At 33.8% G+C, this 17,662-nt stretch overlaps 1 protein-coding gene and 1 pseudogene across 1 annotated transcript in view; both read left to right on the top strand.

The window, feature by feature from the left end:
- The window catches only part of ZNF385D (zinc finger protein 385D), a 721,959-nt gene that overhangs the window by 329,838 nt on the left and 374,459 nt on the right, over positions 1-17,662 (top strand). The gene's annotated exons all lie outside the window — the stretch shown is intronic.
- On the top strand, positions 480-598 carry LOC118602682 (annotated as a pseudogene).

The following is a 17,662-nucleotide window of genomic DNA, read 5'->3' as shown; positions in this document are numbered from 1 at the left end:
ATGTGGCAAGGAACTTGGAATGCAAATAAGATCCGAGGTAGCTTCCGACCAATAGCCAGTAATAAGGCAGGACCCCAGACCAGACAGCCTCAGTGAAATGAATTTTTCCAACAACCTGATTGAGCTTAGAAGTAGATTCTTCCCTAATTTGGCTTCTAGATGAGAATATAGCTCAACAGCTTGATTGCAGCCTTGATTGCACCTTGAGAGACCTTGAGTAGAGGACTGAGCTAAGCATGCCTGAACCCCTGATGGATGGAAACATTGAGATAATAAACATGTACTGCTTTAAGCAGCTAAGTTTTGGTAACTTTTACACAAAAGAATGCCTGGCAGACATTGAACTCCTCCATGTCCTTTTACTCAAACCATCCATCAAACCTTCAAATAAGGTTTGAAACCTTCATCCTTGAATAAAGGATGATGATGAGAATCTTAACGCCGAAACAGAACAATAACAATCAAAAAATATTTATTGAGTCTACGGCCATGCCACCCTGAACACACCCAATTTCATTTGATCTCAGAAACTAAGCAGGATCGGACCTGGTTAGTACTTGGATGGGAGAACACCTAGGAATACCAGGTGCTGTAGGCTAAAAAAAATAAAATAATAAAAAATATATATTTATTGAGTACCTACTGTATGTCAAGCAATGCATTATATAAACACTTGCTTTCTATTATTTTATTTATTTTTCATAAAGGTCTTATAAAGACTGTGTTGTTTTAACCATTTTATAAACATTGGAAATTTAACTTTCTAGAAAACATACTGTATGTATGTTTGCATACAGTGAGTGTCAGAGGCAAAATTTAAAGCTATAGCCATTCAATTCCAAATTGGCTTGCTGCTCTGCTATAGTGCTTCAAAAATTTACTTTCTTGTCCCCTACTATCAGACACTTAAATGCTTCTGGGGACAAAAAAAAAAATGTGTTAGAGTTCTAACCTCTAGTACATCATAATGTCACCTTATTTGGGGAAAGCATCTTCAAAGAGGTAATCAAGTGAAAGCGAGGTTCCTACGGTGGACCCTAATTTAATACGTCTGATGTCTTTATAAAAAAGGAAAAATTTGGACACAGAGGCTGAAGCACACACAAGGAGATGCATGTGAAGAGTTATTCTGCTCAGAACAGACCTTACCCTAGTGCAGTCAGAGAAAGCACAGCCCTGCCAGCACAGCTACCAAAGACCATACGTCTCTCGAACTGTGAGACAACAAATGTCTGCTGTTGAAGCTACTACTTTCTTATGGCAGAAAAAGAATACACAGGGTAACCTAAGAAAAGAAAAACCTCATTCTTTTCTCCATACCTACTTGCTCTTCAGTATGTTTCCACATAGAGCTTCTTTCTTCCACAGGGAATTCTCTTACCAGTGGTTTTTGAAAAAAGTTGAGTTGACCAATTCCTATTTGTCATTAAAATAAAATGCCAGTTTCCAATGGCCTGGCAGACATGAAAAGCCATCTCCTGCTTTTGTGAGGACACTATAAAAATGTTTCAATAAATTTCCACCATCTGATTGTTAGGATTCTGATTGAGGCCGTGTTTTCTGGCATCTCTCCTCCATCGTCTTGCTGCTGAGGTCTCCTTGACCTTCCAGATGGGCTTCTTAGGCAGGATCTATGGCCATGCCAGGCTTGCTCTGTTTCTCATGTGTGTCCCATCTGCTACATGGGCAGGGTGATATCTGAGGGGTTGTTGGCATTTCACATGTTCTATTCTGGTACCACAAGGCTGTTTTCAATGTCAGACGGGTGTCCACTATGTCCTCTAAATTGCTCTTATCGAGGTCTTTGAGAAATTTTCTTACTGTGCCTCTCATCAGATGTCAAAGGAACTCACACTACCTACTCTCTTCAAATAAATCATCTGTAGTTTCCCAAGTAACTCTACGCCCCCTTCATTGTAATGCAGGGGGGAGTGAGAGTAAAGTAATTTTTCTAATATCATCCTACAAGTCCTGCTTTCTGAACAGGTAGGTAATCGCTTGCATGTGAGTAGTCAGATGAGCACCAAAGATCTGGCCCTGTCACCTCCTTGGTTCCCTGAATTTAGGTGAGCTGGCATCTCACTTTGGAAAAACTCGCCACTTATTATTTCACTATCAAGTTGAGGTCTTGGATGAAATGAAACATAGGTTCACTTTTAACTTCCTGTTATCATTTATACCTGTCCAGCACTGGTCTACCTGCCCCTATACTTTATTTCTGCTTTCTTTTCAGCCAACCTTCTTGAAGAAAGTACCTAGACTTCTTGTTTCCATTTTCTTCTACTTCCCAATTCACAGCTGTCTTCTGTTTCTATAGCAACAATAAAAACTAACCTGAAGGAAATGACTAATAAACTCTTGATTACTCTGTCCAACATTCAGGTCTCAGTTCTGGCCACTCTCTTGCATTTTTGAATCCCTGTTCACCAAAGTGAATTTTCTTCTTAAAAACGCACCCACTGTGTTTCCTGAGACTCCTCTCTCTCCTTCATCTTCTCCCTGTCCTTCCAAAGGTCCCTCGTCCTCTAATATTCATTGGATGTTAAGTGTCTTTAGGTTTCTTCCTTGGAAACATTTTTTGTTTTATTTTATTTTTGGTTTTGGTTTGTTTTGTTTTCAGTCTCTTTGCAATTTAACCATTATAAAAGTTTTTTTTTTTTTTATTATCTCACTTTCCTAAACTCTATGGTTATTTAACAATCTAATCTATTTAATTAACTAACGAACATTCTTGAAACTATACAATTTTGAGCTATTATTCTTGATACAAAATTTTTTCAGTCTAGACAATTGAGGAAGAATTACATAGAGTTGAAAACATTGAGGGGATCATCTTTCAAAAAAGAAGAGCTATTATTGAGTTTGAATAAAAAGGAAAAATGAAAGTGAAGTAACTTCTTAAAAACTTAATCACTTTATTTTAAAAGAAATTTTATTCATTGTGATGTAGTTTTCTCCCATAAGTACTTGAATTATTTTATAATATATTAACATACTTTCAGTTGAAGTATGTCACCCATTTAAAAACCTTCTGTTATAATTTTTAAAGCAACATTTTAAATCATTTTGCTGATTTGTTAATTATGCTTTTTCTTTTCTCTTTTGTTCCTAGTGATATAAGAAAAAGTGGTTGGCATCTTAGAAGCATCTTTTCTACGCATTCTTTATTTAGGAATCATCAGAGGCTAGGCAAAGTCTTAATCATTTGATTAGACAATTGTAAATTTATTTTCTTTTTCCCTTCGCTGAATGATTGTTATTCATATTACTTCTTGTTTTTTGCTTTTATCACACTGTTTGCCTCCAAACAATTTTTGGAGAACAGATACCATCTGTGTTGTTAATATTTGCCTCCCCAACATGTAACAGCTGATATGTAGTTGTTATAAAAATGTTTCTTAAAAGATAAAACAAAATTTTATTTTTGGTTTGTTTCTACAGCCTTTATTAATCTGCTAGACTTAAGAAATTTCAAGGTTTTAGTTGTTGCTGATTTTCATTTTTCTAAATTCTCCATGCCCAAGTATTATCTCTTCATTCCATAAATTCACATTTATAAACTATGCCATTAAGCAGCACAATTGTGTTCCCTTGAATGATTTCCAAAACATTAGAAACAATTATTGGTAGTAGATAAGTAAAGGGCACACTCAGATGCAAACTCTGGTATTTAAGACTAAATCCACAAAAATGAAACACCTTTTACGACATTTTAATACATGAAATAGTCACTTCACAATTGAGAATCCACAAACTCCAAAAACCTAAGTTAAATTTTTCTCCTCATAAATGTTTCCCAAAGGTAAAATTTTTACGTAAGCCCCACCCTCACCCCAGCGGGCAGGGACCATTTCTTTTCTCCAAAAAGGCACATAATGGAGCAACCTGAAATATCCATAAAACATCCATAAGAAAGAACTAATAAATGCTGCTTCCAGAGGGACATCCTCAGAGAGGTGAGGAAGGGAAGGAACAGTTGCCAACTCTCTTGAAAAACTCTGGCATCAGATGGGGTGACAGACGTTCTAGCCAGGTGGTCCACACATATGAATGAAAGGATATGCTGGAAGCGAACCCACAGCGACACTGTATATCCAATAATGGCCTCAGCTAAAGATTAAGTTAATACTAATAGGTAGGAAGAAGTATTAAAAAAAATACACAACTCATTTTAGATTTGCTTATGCAGGGCCAATGCTAATCATGTGTTTGAATTTAGATCTCATCAATTTATTATGGTCTTTGCCAAATAGAAACCAGAGAGAATTCTACAAATATATACATCAGCTGTCCATGCTTTCTTGTCTTTGAGTAGATGCAATCCAATTCGATGTGGATAAGGAAGCATTTTAAGATTTAACAAGACTCATAATTATAAAATTTGCTATGGTTTTTCAAAGCCATCTATCCCACATCTACCTGAGGCCTCTTTCTTTGGAAGGAATAAGGACCAAAGCAAGTTACAGGGACATCAGTGAGAAAGGGCGCTGCTCAGAGAGGGTGTTAAGGATGCCAAATACAAACAGAGCTCGCTTCAAAAGTTTACCAGTTCTAAACTGAAAAGGGGGAGGGAAGCTTCTTTCTTTTTCTCCTCTCCACTCCATTCATCAATCACACCCAGATCCAGCTACCATATCCACATCATTGTGCAGTAAATGAATGTAAGACCTCACCTATACCATGGAGCTTCTTCCATCCTCCAGCCATAACTTTGAAGTAGGAACTAAACAGCATACATGAAATAGGCAGACCACTAGAGGACATAAAGAGTGGGGTGTTGGCCAGGATCAGTATATGCTTGTCAATGTTTAAATGGCAGTTCTGAAAAAAAAAAAAAAAAAAAGCATTTATATAAAGGTTAATTTTATTTGTCAACTTCTATGTGGGCAATGACACCCAGATATTTGGTCAATATTATTCTGGATGCTTCTGTAAGGGTGTTTTTTGGATGAGAGTAATATTTAAATCAATGGATTTTGAGTAAAGCAGACTATTCTCCATAACGTGAGTGAGCTTCATTCAATTAGTTGAAGGTCTTAACAGAACAAAGACTGACCTCCTCTGGCCAAGGGGGAATTCTGTCGGCCAACTTCCTTTGGACTCTTCCCTGGGTCTTCAGACTTCTGGCCTACTCTGTAGATGTTGAGCATACTAAGCCTCCACAATTATGTGAGCCAACTCCTTAAAATAAATGATAGATAGATGATAGATCAATAGATAAATAGATAGATGGATAGATAGAGAGATAGATATAGATATCTGTCTGTCTACATCTATATGTACATATAAACTGTTGGTTCTTTTTCTCTGAAGAACTGTGACTAAAATAATATTCATAAATTTATTATAAATGTTACTAATATAGCACCTAATATATTATTAAAAATAATAATAAAATATAAAAAAATGCTTCACTGTAAATTCCTTATAGCTAATTGAGTCTCAATTGCTTTCTTAGCTTTTGATAAACTATTGTATCCATAGATAAACTGTGATTGCAATTTAACCATGATGTGACAAATGAAGCTATATCCCAATTTGCTCACTCCATTTCCAATAAACATATTACTGTCAACTCTGGCATATGAATTTGTGAAATCTAATATCATTTTTATAATGTTGTATTGCTAATAATTGTGTCACAAAATCAGACTACTAATAAATGTTTATTATTGGATTCAGCAAGAAGTCACTCAGATCGTTGTGAACATATAGAGTTTAACATGAGAGTTAGTTGATATTTTAATTTGCATTAATAAATAAGAGACAAGTGGAAGAACAAAAATGTATTTTAGAAGTTCATTTGACTTCTTTACTGACTTGGATAATAGTTTTAAAATACTGGAAATAATTTTTTCTGTGCTATTTTAATGTAACAGGTACAGACATAGCAGTTCAAATTATCGACAATTTTTTTCATCACTTTTTTAAATCTAGAGCAGGAATTGGTAGACTTTTTGTTTAAATGGCCACATAATAACTATTTTACTGTATGTAGGCCTTATAGTCCCTGAGTCTCCACTACTCAATTCTGCCATTACAGTGTAAAAGTAACCATGACAATATATAAGTGAATGAGCTTAACTGTATTTCATTAAGCTGTATTAACAAAAATGAATAGGAGGTCAATTTTGGCTTCATGGTTGTACCTTCTTGTCCCCTAGTCTGGAAATCCACAACCAATGGAATCAATCAATTTACTGATTTCCATTGTGTAGATATTCTCAAGCTACCAACATGTTGTCACTGAAAATGGAGTCGAAAAGAGATGTACAATACCACACCTTGGTATAGTGTTTTTAACATATATATGGAATACACCTCAAGAGAGTAGAGTATTAAAGGAAAATAGTAAAATAATTAAGAACCGATGAGTTTTGACCATTGATTACCTTTATTTTTAATATAATTTTCTTACAAGCATATGTAATCCAATTTTTAATATTGGCTGTGTTACAAAGATGGCTTACAAAATTTCTGAAAATTTAATGATTATCTCTAGAGAGCTAGTACAATCTGGTTCTAACATACCACTAGCCAGAGTCAAGAACAAACTTAATATCTGGGTCAAGGTCATGAAACTGTTTTAGGGGATAACTATAGGGTAGAAACTTAGATTCATGAAAAAGGCATTAGGAGGGACACTCAGATAGACAGCAATATTGATGAATGGATAGCATTTTACTTAGCAAAACTACTTGCAGAATTATCTACTGACTTTCAAGGCACACTGTGTAACACATGACTTGGTATCAGTTTAACAAAATGCTAGGTTGAAAGGGTTTTTCTGAATTCACCAGAGAATACAGTTATTATTTAAAACACTGTATCTATGGAAAACACATCTCAGGTTTCAAACAACCAATTTAAAAAAGGAACTTTTTAGGGCACTGTGTTCATAAATTATAGACTTGCTTGTATGTATACAAATGACAGAGTCATTTTTACATGGGTAAATTATATTTTGCCAAAATATTATTAAATACAATTCATAGTAATGGCTTTACTGTTTAATATTTTCTCGCAAAATAGTAACAAGCAATCAGATAAAACCCCTCAGTCTTCTTTACCCCTTGTCAGACCACCTGCATCATGACTGTGTATCTTGTGTCACACATCAATTCAACAAGTCTTAGCATGCCTCCATTAACATGCGTTAAGGATACCATAAAATGTTGCATAAATGGATCCATTTTGAAAGACAAGAAATTCGACTTAGTAGCTACGATTTTCTGCTGAGAAGAGTGAAATGGATGAGAGGGAGTAGCATGTCTCAGTCTGATACCAATTGTTCCTATGTGTAGTTTAACCTACATTAGCTACTGAAAGAACCCCAAAGATAGTGGCAGAAATGCATTGTTTTCATAACATGTTTCCTATAAACATAAATTCTACCTTTATATGTGCAACAATTTGATAGAATATAATAAAATGATCTTCATTTCTGTAATCAATATTCTTTATTTTGCTGTGCAGAAAGGTTGTATATTACCAAAACCCTTCCTTATCATTTCTAGAAAATTTATTTAAAATTCTGTCATTCCAAGCTGTAGGAATTTTGAGAAAGTCTGCCGAACTATGTATTTATTCATATCATGAATTAGCATGACCAAAAATGAATGGTACAATCATGGAATCATAAATTTTTATGCCTGACTATATTTCATAAAACTTCATGATCAGGTAAAACCTCATTTTACACATGTGGAAAACAAAGGCCCAGAATATGTAAGTGACATGGTCATTTTGACTAGACACTTTTCTGGTTAGAAAAAAAAGTTTTATTTTTTTATGGGTAGAAAAAGGAGTTTGTTGGTTTATTTGTAAAGATAAAGAAATTATTTAAATGATACTAATACATGTTTCTAACTTTGAAATCAATTTGACTTTTCCCCCATGGACTAATTCTTGTAGAACAAATAATTATAAAATAAAAGTAGACTTCTCGATGAGGAGACAAACTACCAAGTCATTGTCATAAATATAGACAAAATAGTGAGGTAATAATCTTATTTATATACATACTAACCCATAGATGATGTATGGTTGTTTCTTATGACACTTTTTTAATGTGGCAGAAGACAAAGCATAAATCTTTCACCTCCAGTAACTATAAATACTATTTTTTTTAGAATAATCTAAGTTCAATAAAATGACTTTTATTAAATAGTGAGAAGTGTTAAATTATACTCCATTCTCTAGCGTATTCTAAATGTAAACACTATTAGCATAATTATCTTATGCACTTTTTACCTTCATCTAAAGATTCTTGTACACTTTTTGAAGACAAACTGGAAACATTTCTAAGTAGCTATGCATTTAAATCAAAGTCCACATATTTAGTTAAGCGAAACACAGTGTTGCAACTGTTCACATACTGTTCATGGTCTAACGAAAAGTAAAAATAAAATTATTACTGACTCCACGATATAGAGCAATACTTCTCAAGCTTTAATGCTATTTGCATATCCAGATCATTTTTATATTTTAAAAATTAATTTATTAGGTTTTTTTTTTTGCCATGCAGAGCCAAATCATGGCCAAGAACTAATTTAGTGGACTGATGTATAGTTAGTGAGCATAACAGGAGGAGGTTTTTTGCTCTTACTTGTATGTTCAGAAGAGAGAAAGAATGTTACCAATCTGTCCCTTCTCTCCATTATGAGACTAAAGGAATAACATCATAAAACCAACTCGTCTTGCATATTCATGGATCCTCTGATGCTGAAGTTTGTAAGCAGCTTTCCAAATGAGGACTCTCTAGTGCCCTTTTAAATATAGCACTCAGTGTCTCAGACAGCTATTTTTATTATCTTCATTATTCCCAAAACACGTGACTATTTGTTTTTTTAATTGAAGTGCTGTTGTGTGTTACAGCAGCTCTGAGAAAAGTGTTGTATTTAGAAAGTGTGTGAAGGACTTGATACTTAAGTTAATAAATTCATCTCAATAGCTTCCCACCTCTGTAGAAAGGTTGGTTTATAGCAGATCAGCTAATACACAAAAACCTACACCATTTCAAAATTACAGCCCTGCTATTCTTATTAGGTGTTATAGTGACATAACTATTTTAATTCTAAACAACTATATTAAGAGCAATGGCAGGAAGCATCTGTAAAGGTAGCTGAGAGCAAGCATTTTAATCCCAGAGATGGCAATAAAAGAATCCCGCATGTCCTCTGTTGAGCAGACAGTCCGTCATTTAGGCAAGGCTGCAGTTTGTCAAAAATAATTTATGAAAACAACACTTTGGTGCTAAGAGTACTAAACTCATTGTGCTGAAAGAATATGACAAACACAGGATTTTTTTCTTTCTCACTTAGACATTTTTTGATCCAATAAGAGGTAAATTATATCATTTGATTTCTTGTTAGCACTATTTGTCATGAGCAAAATATCACCACCTCGATGTGCTTTACAAATTTGAGAGGCATTTGAATGATGAAAAATAATAAGGGCCTCTTCTTTTAATGGTAATATATTACAGAACTACTATCAGATCATGTCTTGTCCTATTCCTCTACCCTCCACATGTGCAGAGGTCTTTTTAAAAAATATGTTTAGAGTGCATATGGACCTAAGTAGTGTATTATAAAGGATAAGAGAGAAAAAGCACTTCAATTGAGTTTTAGAAATATCTGTTGTAATATATAGTGATAAATAATTTGCTTATTTTTAGAAACAAAGTGCTATATTACAGCTAAAATATTTAAATTTTCTAAAAAACAAATAGAAGCACGTCCATTGCCCAGAAATTCTAATTCTTGATATTGACCTAGAGAATAATTTATTTAAATGGGCACATTTAAATGCGTTTCATTACAGGGCTCTTTATGATCATGTAAACATAGCGATCATTTACATGTCCATTCAAGTAATGGAATACTATGCAGCAGTTAAGAAGGAAGTTTAAAAGTTAAAAGCATTTCATGCAAAAATTATTGAGTGATGAAAACAAAACAGAAGGATTTTCATAGTATGACATATTCTTCTGTAAACACAAAATACTATATTTTTTATATTTTTTACATATTAATGTCATCTTTATACTGACGAGACATACATGGAACTAATAATTGTATTTCTTATGAGAAGGTCTTGTTCAAATGCCACTTGAGTAATATCTGGATGAGACCATGAGGCAACATCTCATAGCGAGTAAGAATTTCAATCTGGAAGCAGATTAATTATGTTTAAACCACTGCTGTGCTATTTACTGGATATATTACATTGAATAAGTTACTTAAGACCTCTCTGTAATTCAGTTTTCTCATCTATAAGATGGGAATGAAAACGGTACCTCCTTTAGAAAGTTGCTTACACAATTACATAAGTTGCCATATCTTACTGAACCAGAAGTGTGATTAATTATAAGATGATCTATTATGACACATCATCAACTTCAAAAATGTCAAAATGAGAAAAGATGAGCATCTTAAAATAGAAAGATGTATGTAAAGCATTGTATACATAAGGAGTACTTTGTATACATTGCTTATTATTATATTCTGAAATCTCACTTATTGTTTTTGTAATTAAAAATAATAAAATATCAATGCATAAGATAAAGGGTGATAAATTTGTTAAGTCCATATGTGACTTCAAAAGTAGGTTTACTTTGGGAAACCATGAAATAGACCCTAGCTACCTCCATTAGATATCACAAGCAGCTATACCAGCGCCTCAGCTCTAAAAATCAGGCTGCATTGGCGGAGTTAATTTTCTTAGGTTCATCCATGCAAATCCCAATTCCAACAGCATAGCATGGCAATTCATGCATTCCACTTCAGGTCCCTTAAGAAAATCACCTTTATTAACTAAGCACTAAAAATAGTTTTTAATCCAGTGTATATAAGAACTGTTACACAGCACAGCTGTGTTTTCCTTGAACATTTCATAGGCTCACCAAAATCAATTATCACTAGTAGTCTATTGTGCCTTATGGTTAGAGGAAAGGGTCAGGTTAAATTAATTAATTTTAAATAACTACCAAAGCCTGTGTGACAGCACTGTCATCCTGCTAATCTAACGCATTTATGGGAATATGCGTGCTTCCTAGAATCACAGGCTCAGAGAACGGGTCATATATTGAGGGCATTTGCTCTTGAATTGATTTCCTTAGTGGATCATAATTCCAGGCCACTGTGCTTTTGAGACCCAACTTCAGGCTGCAATAGATATTTGGGACAATGTTTTTTGGGTTTGTTCTCAGGATCACAGAGAGTAGAAACAGGGTAGTTAATACAATGTTTATTCCTATGCCAACAGAGCATTCAAATGACTTTGTTTAGGGAATCTGAATGTTTTTGTTGTTGTTGTTGTTGTTCTACGTGAAAAGCCTTGCTTTCTTCCTATACAGGTCACTTAGGGCAGGAGAAAAAAACCTGATCCCATGGTACTTTAAACTCTACAGGAGTCCACTGTCCTGATGCTTTATTGCAAATGCAAATGGATCGTAGAAATTAAACTGAGCTTTAATTGTGTTAACAGTTCCTCTTAATCCTTCTTGGAAGTGGAGAAAGGTGGTAAAAAAATGACTCTCTGGTTAATGTGCGAAGGCATAATGTAAACAATGATTCTCTGGAAGATTAGCGACCCTAAAGAAAGCAATTACAGAGGAGAAAAAAAAGGACATTTAGACAGAAGCTAATACTAAGTAGCTTGCAGCAGGGGAAGCTGTGCAGAATTTTATTTCCACATTAGATAGAATTTATTCAAAGCTTTCGTACTACAAAACAGGAAAATCGAGTTTCCAATGATTCCAAATTATAGACAAAATTCCATGAAACATGAGAAAACTTATCTAAACCTCTGTTATCTTCTACCTATGAACTCATTGTAAAAAGCTGTTTTGTTCCTTTCCTCAGCCCAAAGCCTGGGTTATAGCAGGTGCTCAACAAAAGTAGTAAATGTTGGTTGATTGAAAATATGAATGAATGAGAAAGTAAGTCAATCTTTATAGTAATTCTTAATGGAAAGAATAAATGTGTATTTTTCTCTTTCAATTTTTTAAAGACAAATGTTTGATTAATTTGTATTGAAAGATAAAACTTACTTAGGCATTCAGTGGTTCTTTAGTGATCCAAGGTGAGCAATATTGTCTATCCCGTTTTTGTTGGAAGGACAATCACACTGTGCGGTTCCTCTCACATATAAGTAATAGGGCAGAGAGTTAGAATCACTGGATTTTGATTAAAAAAATTATACCCCTAATAAGATATATTTTTTGGCAAATCACAGACATTTTCTGGCCCTCAGTTTTGTATTGTGTTTTTTTTTCCCCTTTATGAGATAAAAACAATATCTATCCTTGATATCTTGGCATAAATAGAATGCTTATATAATATATGAATACATTTTGAAAGAGTATAAAGCAATACTTCTCAAACCATCTATGATGGACCACCTTTTTTTCCTGGTTTTTAATTTTTAACCTGTTAAGAACAGATACTTTTAAATCCCCACATGTCAATGTCACAGCAATGTTAAATTGATATCAAGGTTACTAAATGCTTTCTCTCACTTTCAGTCTCAGCTTCTTGATGGAACAATAGGAAGTGGTTTGCTGACTGGCCAGGATATCTCAGTGTTTACTCATCCAATTGAAAAGCTATTAGTGTCTGCACAAGTGAGCTGAGATGATGATGACGATGGTGATGACTCAATGATGACAGCAGTGACAATAATGGTGGTGCTGCTACTCAGAGTGGGCTCACAGTTGGGAATTAAGCCAGACTGGATTCGAGCTGTTTGAAGGGGAAGTGAGAGTGAACTGCATGTATGACAAAGCCTCAGCAAAGGTGAGATGAGAGTCACATGATGGCATCAAGATCATTTCATACTTAAGCAGATCAGATGCCTTCAGAAAATAAGATTGGAGAGTGAGATCTGGAAGGACATAGGGTTTAACAAATGAGGGACAGGCTTAAAGTGGTATTTAGAAATGCTACATTCAGCAACTTCAGGAGGGGTACAGTGAAGCAGAAATACAGTTTATATTCAAGATATGAGGCAAAAAGAGTCTAAACTTGAGTGACTAAAATGGGATCCAAAAGGAATGGATGTGAGAAAAATAATGAATGAAGAACAGATGAAAGCTATAATCTGTCGAAGGGATGCAGAAGAGAAAGGAAAGATTATGCAACCATGAAAATACAGTTATAAGTAGAAATATGGGACACAGCATAATATATATGAGAATAGGCAAAGAGTTGAGATGATATCATGGCTCTGTTACTTGCTAGCTGTGTGCGTTTAGATAGTTTAGGAGATTACTTATCTGTAAATTAATTTTAAAAACATACCTGATGAGCTCACTGCAGTTTTGAGTGTTACAGCATACATAATATGCATAACATATGTAAAGTGTTTAATAGCATGTGTGAGTTTCATGAACACATATATACATGTGTCCATATATCTAAAACATAGCATTATCTTTCTATCATTTAGTTGTCTGTAATGTATATACTTTTTCATTCCTAAATACATTTAAAAATATCAAATTCATTTAATACAAATACAGATAAATTTTAAAAGAGAGAATTACACTAAATTGTGTGATGCTGTGACCTTGAATTGACCTGGGTGCATGCTCCCCTTTTACACAAATCAACTGGTAGAAAATAGTGGTAACAATTGTGTCCTGTCTTAAATGCACACTATAGCCATTCAACTGTAATTAGAAGTTAAAACTGATTTATAGGCATCTGTTATTAATACTGACATTATCAGCTTTACACCCTCAGTACTCCAAATTACACGGTTCCAATTACATCTTTACAGAAAATGTGTTATCAAGGCAGTATAGTTGTGGCAGTGAGATTTACAGAAAATGGACTGTTATGTGATGCAACTATACCTTCATAACTTGATTTGCAAGCTCCGCACATTCTTTATTTCAGGCCATGTTGTTGCCCAGTGAATAGCAACCCCTTTATCATGGTCTCAGAGTCTAAATAGTAGGGCTTCACTGAAATATAGGAACCATGATAAGTGTACAAGGGTGGTATGTAAAACCATGTAATTAGAAGACATCTGCATTTAGTGCTGTAATTTTTAAAGTTCTGCCCCTAAGATGTGTTGTTATAGTCTAAGGCCGATATATTCTTATTTGATAATCTGGAATGCCTTTATTATTTTCAATTTAATACACTTTCATTCTTTCAAATACATGTATATTGAGTTCCAGTTATGCATGGTGTTAGGAATATAAGTATAATGAAAGATGATTCTTGCCCTCAAAGAGTTTCTAGCCTAAGATAGCATGTATTGTAAAAAAATGCAAATTCAAACAAACTCAAATTGAAATAAATTTTGAGGCAGTTTTCTCCAAATTTACTTAATCATGTGTTAATAACATTCAATTTCTATGTTATTTTTGTGTGTATATCTATGTATTTACAACTAAGAAGTGATCTACTCTAATAGAAATGTACATAAGCATCTTCAGATGTAGACAATAAATAAGGTGATATAAAACATTTTAATATCTGTGTTGTATTTATGTTATACAAGAAAAATATTTTATCAAAATTACCATTAATCAAAGTGATAATTTCAGTTTGTTTCTAAGTTCATTTTTTTGTAAAATACATGTTTGAAATTGCTATATTAATCAAATCTCTCACAAAGGTACATAGATCCAATTGAAGATATAACTATTTACTCGATTGGTAATTAGAATACTCATTTCTTCACACATTGATTTGTTCAACAAGTATTTATTAAGTACCTACTATTTGCCAGGCACTGTTTACTAGTATGACAATAGAGAAATAAATACAGCAGACAGTCATAGCCTTCAAGGATGGGAATGAAAGAGCAGAAGTAAGGACCGTTCTAAGCAATAGTGTACTGGTAAATGCTAACATGTAGCTCACAGGGGAAACAATGGGGGTGTATATATAATATTTTGTATTAAAATTATTGAGCATTTTAAATATTGATCAAGCACAAGAGGTAAGGAGTGATGCAATCAAGAGACACAGTAAACACACGTATGCAGCTCTGCTGGCATAACATGGCATATAGTTTTATAGCACACTTTTTTTCTGTAAGTGGAAAGAGTACACACTAACATAATGATAAAACTATAGTATCTTAAATATATAAACCAGACATAGTCATTTGTTACCACCATCAAGTATTATGTACTGTGCATAATTATATGTGCTACATTTTTATAGGACTGCTAGCACAGTAGTTTTATTACCCAATATGACCACAAATATATGAGTAGTGAGTTGTGCTATAGTGTTCTGGTGGCTACAATGTCACTATGTAATAGGAATTTTTCAGCTCCTCTATAATTTTAGAGGACTACCATTGTATATGAAGTCCATTATTGACTGAAATGTTATGTGGTACATGACTATATTTTTTTCTGTTTATGTTTTTTTAATTTCTAGCACATTTTATTCTGTTTTAGAGTTTTCATTTCTCTGCTTACATCTCTCATCTGTTCTTGGATGTTGTCTACTCTAGATTATAACTCTAAACATATTAATCATAATTATTTAAATTCCCTATCTGATAATTCCAAAAATTATGTCATATCTGAATCTACTTCTGACACTTATTTTATCTCTTTAGATTTTTTTTTCTCCTGTCTTTTAATATGCTTTGTCATTTTTTCGTGAGAACAGGGCATAATGTTTCTGGTTGTAGAAATGAAGTAGTTAGACTTTTAGTGTGAGATTTTATATTCATTTGGCCAGAAGCTAGGCTTGTGTGAAATGTTTGTCCTAACTATATGCTTCAAAGACTTTATTTCATGTACTTACCTTTTTTCTTTCCCTGTATATCTTTGGTTTTTCTAAAAACTTCTTTTTAAATAGAGTGTGTCTCTTTCAGCTTTCTCAATTGTAGTCCACTGTTACCCGAAGCCCTGTCGATATAGTGATATGATATGGATGGAGGCGAATTCTTTAATCTTATGATTAAATCTCAGTTTTTTAATGAGCCAAAGTCCCTTGGTTGTGACCTTCAAAAGAATTTTTTAGCCTTTTTTTTTTCCTCCTCCAATAGGTGGAACAGGAAAACTACAGTTGTCTTATTGTCCCTTTTCCTCAAGACAGATAAGGCTCCGCTATAGTAACCTGAATGCTACTAGGCTTTTTTTATGGAGAATGTCCTAGTGGTACTTCAAATTATTTACTTTTCACCTTCATCGCCCAACACAAGAATAGATTATCTTCCAGTCTTCATTCTTTAGAACCTGATGAGGTTCTAGGAGGTACAACCCATGAAATTGTGGGATCTCCCTTTTAAAACACAGTTCCCAAGACTCTAATTTTCTAACTGGTCTATATTCAGCCTCTGGCAGTTCATCCATTTACTATTTAAATGTTCTGATCAGTTACCGGCTTCTAGGGCTTCTTCCTCACATAGGCCAACCTTATGTGTAATTCTCTGCATTCACCTGTCTCTTCAGATTTGGGAATGGTAGTTTGCCTTGTTACCTCAACTCTAAGATCTAAGAAAAATCATTCGATTTCAGTTTGCTCCACTTTTTTCTTGGTGTGAGAATGGGAGTGATGACTTCCAGCTTTTTACAAGTTGAAGGTTGCACCAGAAGTCATCTTTTAAATTCTCTCTTCATATAGCTAAATCATAATTCTCAATTTACCCCTTTTAGGTATAATTACCCATCCATTAATAAAAGTTCATCATCAGAAAAATGCAAATCAAAACCATGATGAGATACCTCCATTTTCAGAATGGCTATTATCAAATAGTCAACAGATAACATGGGTCTGATAAGGATGCAGAGAAAAAGAGAATGCTTGTGCACTGTTGGTAGGACTGCAAACTGGTGCATCCCCTATGGAAAACAGTATTGAGATGCCTCAAAAAACTAAAAATGGATATACCATACAATCCAGCAATTCGATCTCTGGGTATTTATCCAAAGAAAAGGAAAATACTAATTTGAGAAGATATGTGCACCGTTATATTCATTGCAGCATTATTTACAATAGTTAAGATACGGGAGCAACCTATGTGTCCATCGATAGATAATTGGATAAAGAAGTGATACACACACACACACACACACACACACACACACACAATGGAATATTATGAAGTAATAAAAAGGAATAAAATTTGCAATTTATAACACCACAGATAAATCTAGACAATATTATGCTAAATGAAATGTCAGGCAGAGAAAGGTAAATACTGTATAGTTTCACTTACATGTGATTCTAAAAACAAACAAAACAAAAATGGACTAAGAGAAACAGAAACCAAAGGGATGGTTGCCGGAAGGGAGGGGGCGAGGGAATGGGTGAAAAGGCAAAGGGCAATATGGTCAATAATAATGTAATAAGTTTGCGCTGTGACATATGAGTACTAGAATTAATGAGGTTTACGTTGTAAGGTATGAAAATGTCAAAAAACTATATTGTACACCTGAAACTAATATAAACAATAACGATTATATACCAATTAAAAATTTTTAAAATCTCAATATAACATATTGACCAAGTCATTATAAACATTATGGAAAACAGATTTTAGTTGGTTTATTAACATTGGCTGTTATTTTGTTATTATATCTTATGACAACAAAAAGAATTTCATCACATTTGGAGAGTCTATTTGAAATAGTCTGAAATTAAATAAGATTTCATTACGTGAATAAAATTTCTTTCTA

Source organism: Rousettus aegyptiacus, unplaced genomic scaffold, assembly GCF_014176215.1.
Source record: "Rousettus aegyptiacus isolate mRouAeg1 unplaced genomic scaffold, mRouAeg1.p scaffold_m13_p_4, whole genome shotgun sequence".
Taxonomy (NCBI): domain Eukaryota; kingdom Metazoa; phylum Chordata; class Mammalia; order Chiroptera; family Pteropodidae; genus Rousettus; species Rousettus aegyptiacus.
The sequence above is the reverse complement of the archived record's forward strand: the minus strand, read 5'-3'. Positions and strand labels throughout refer to the sequence as shown.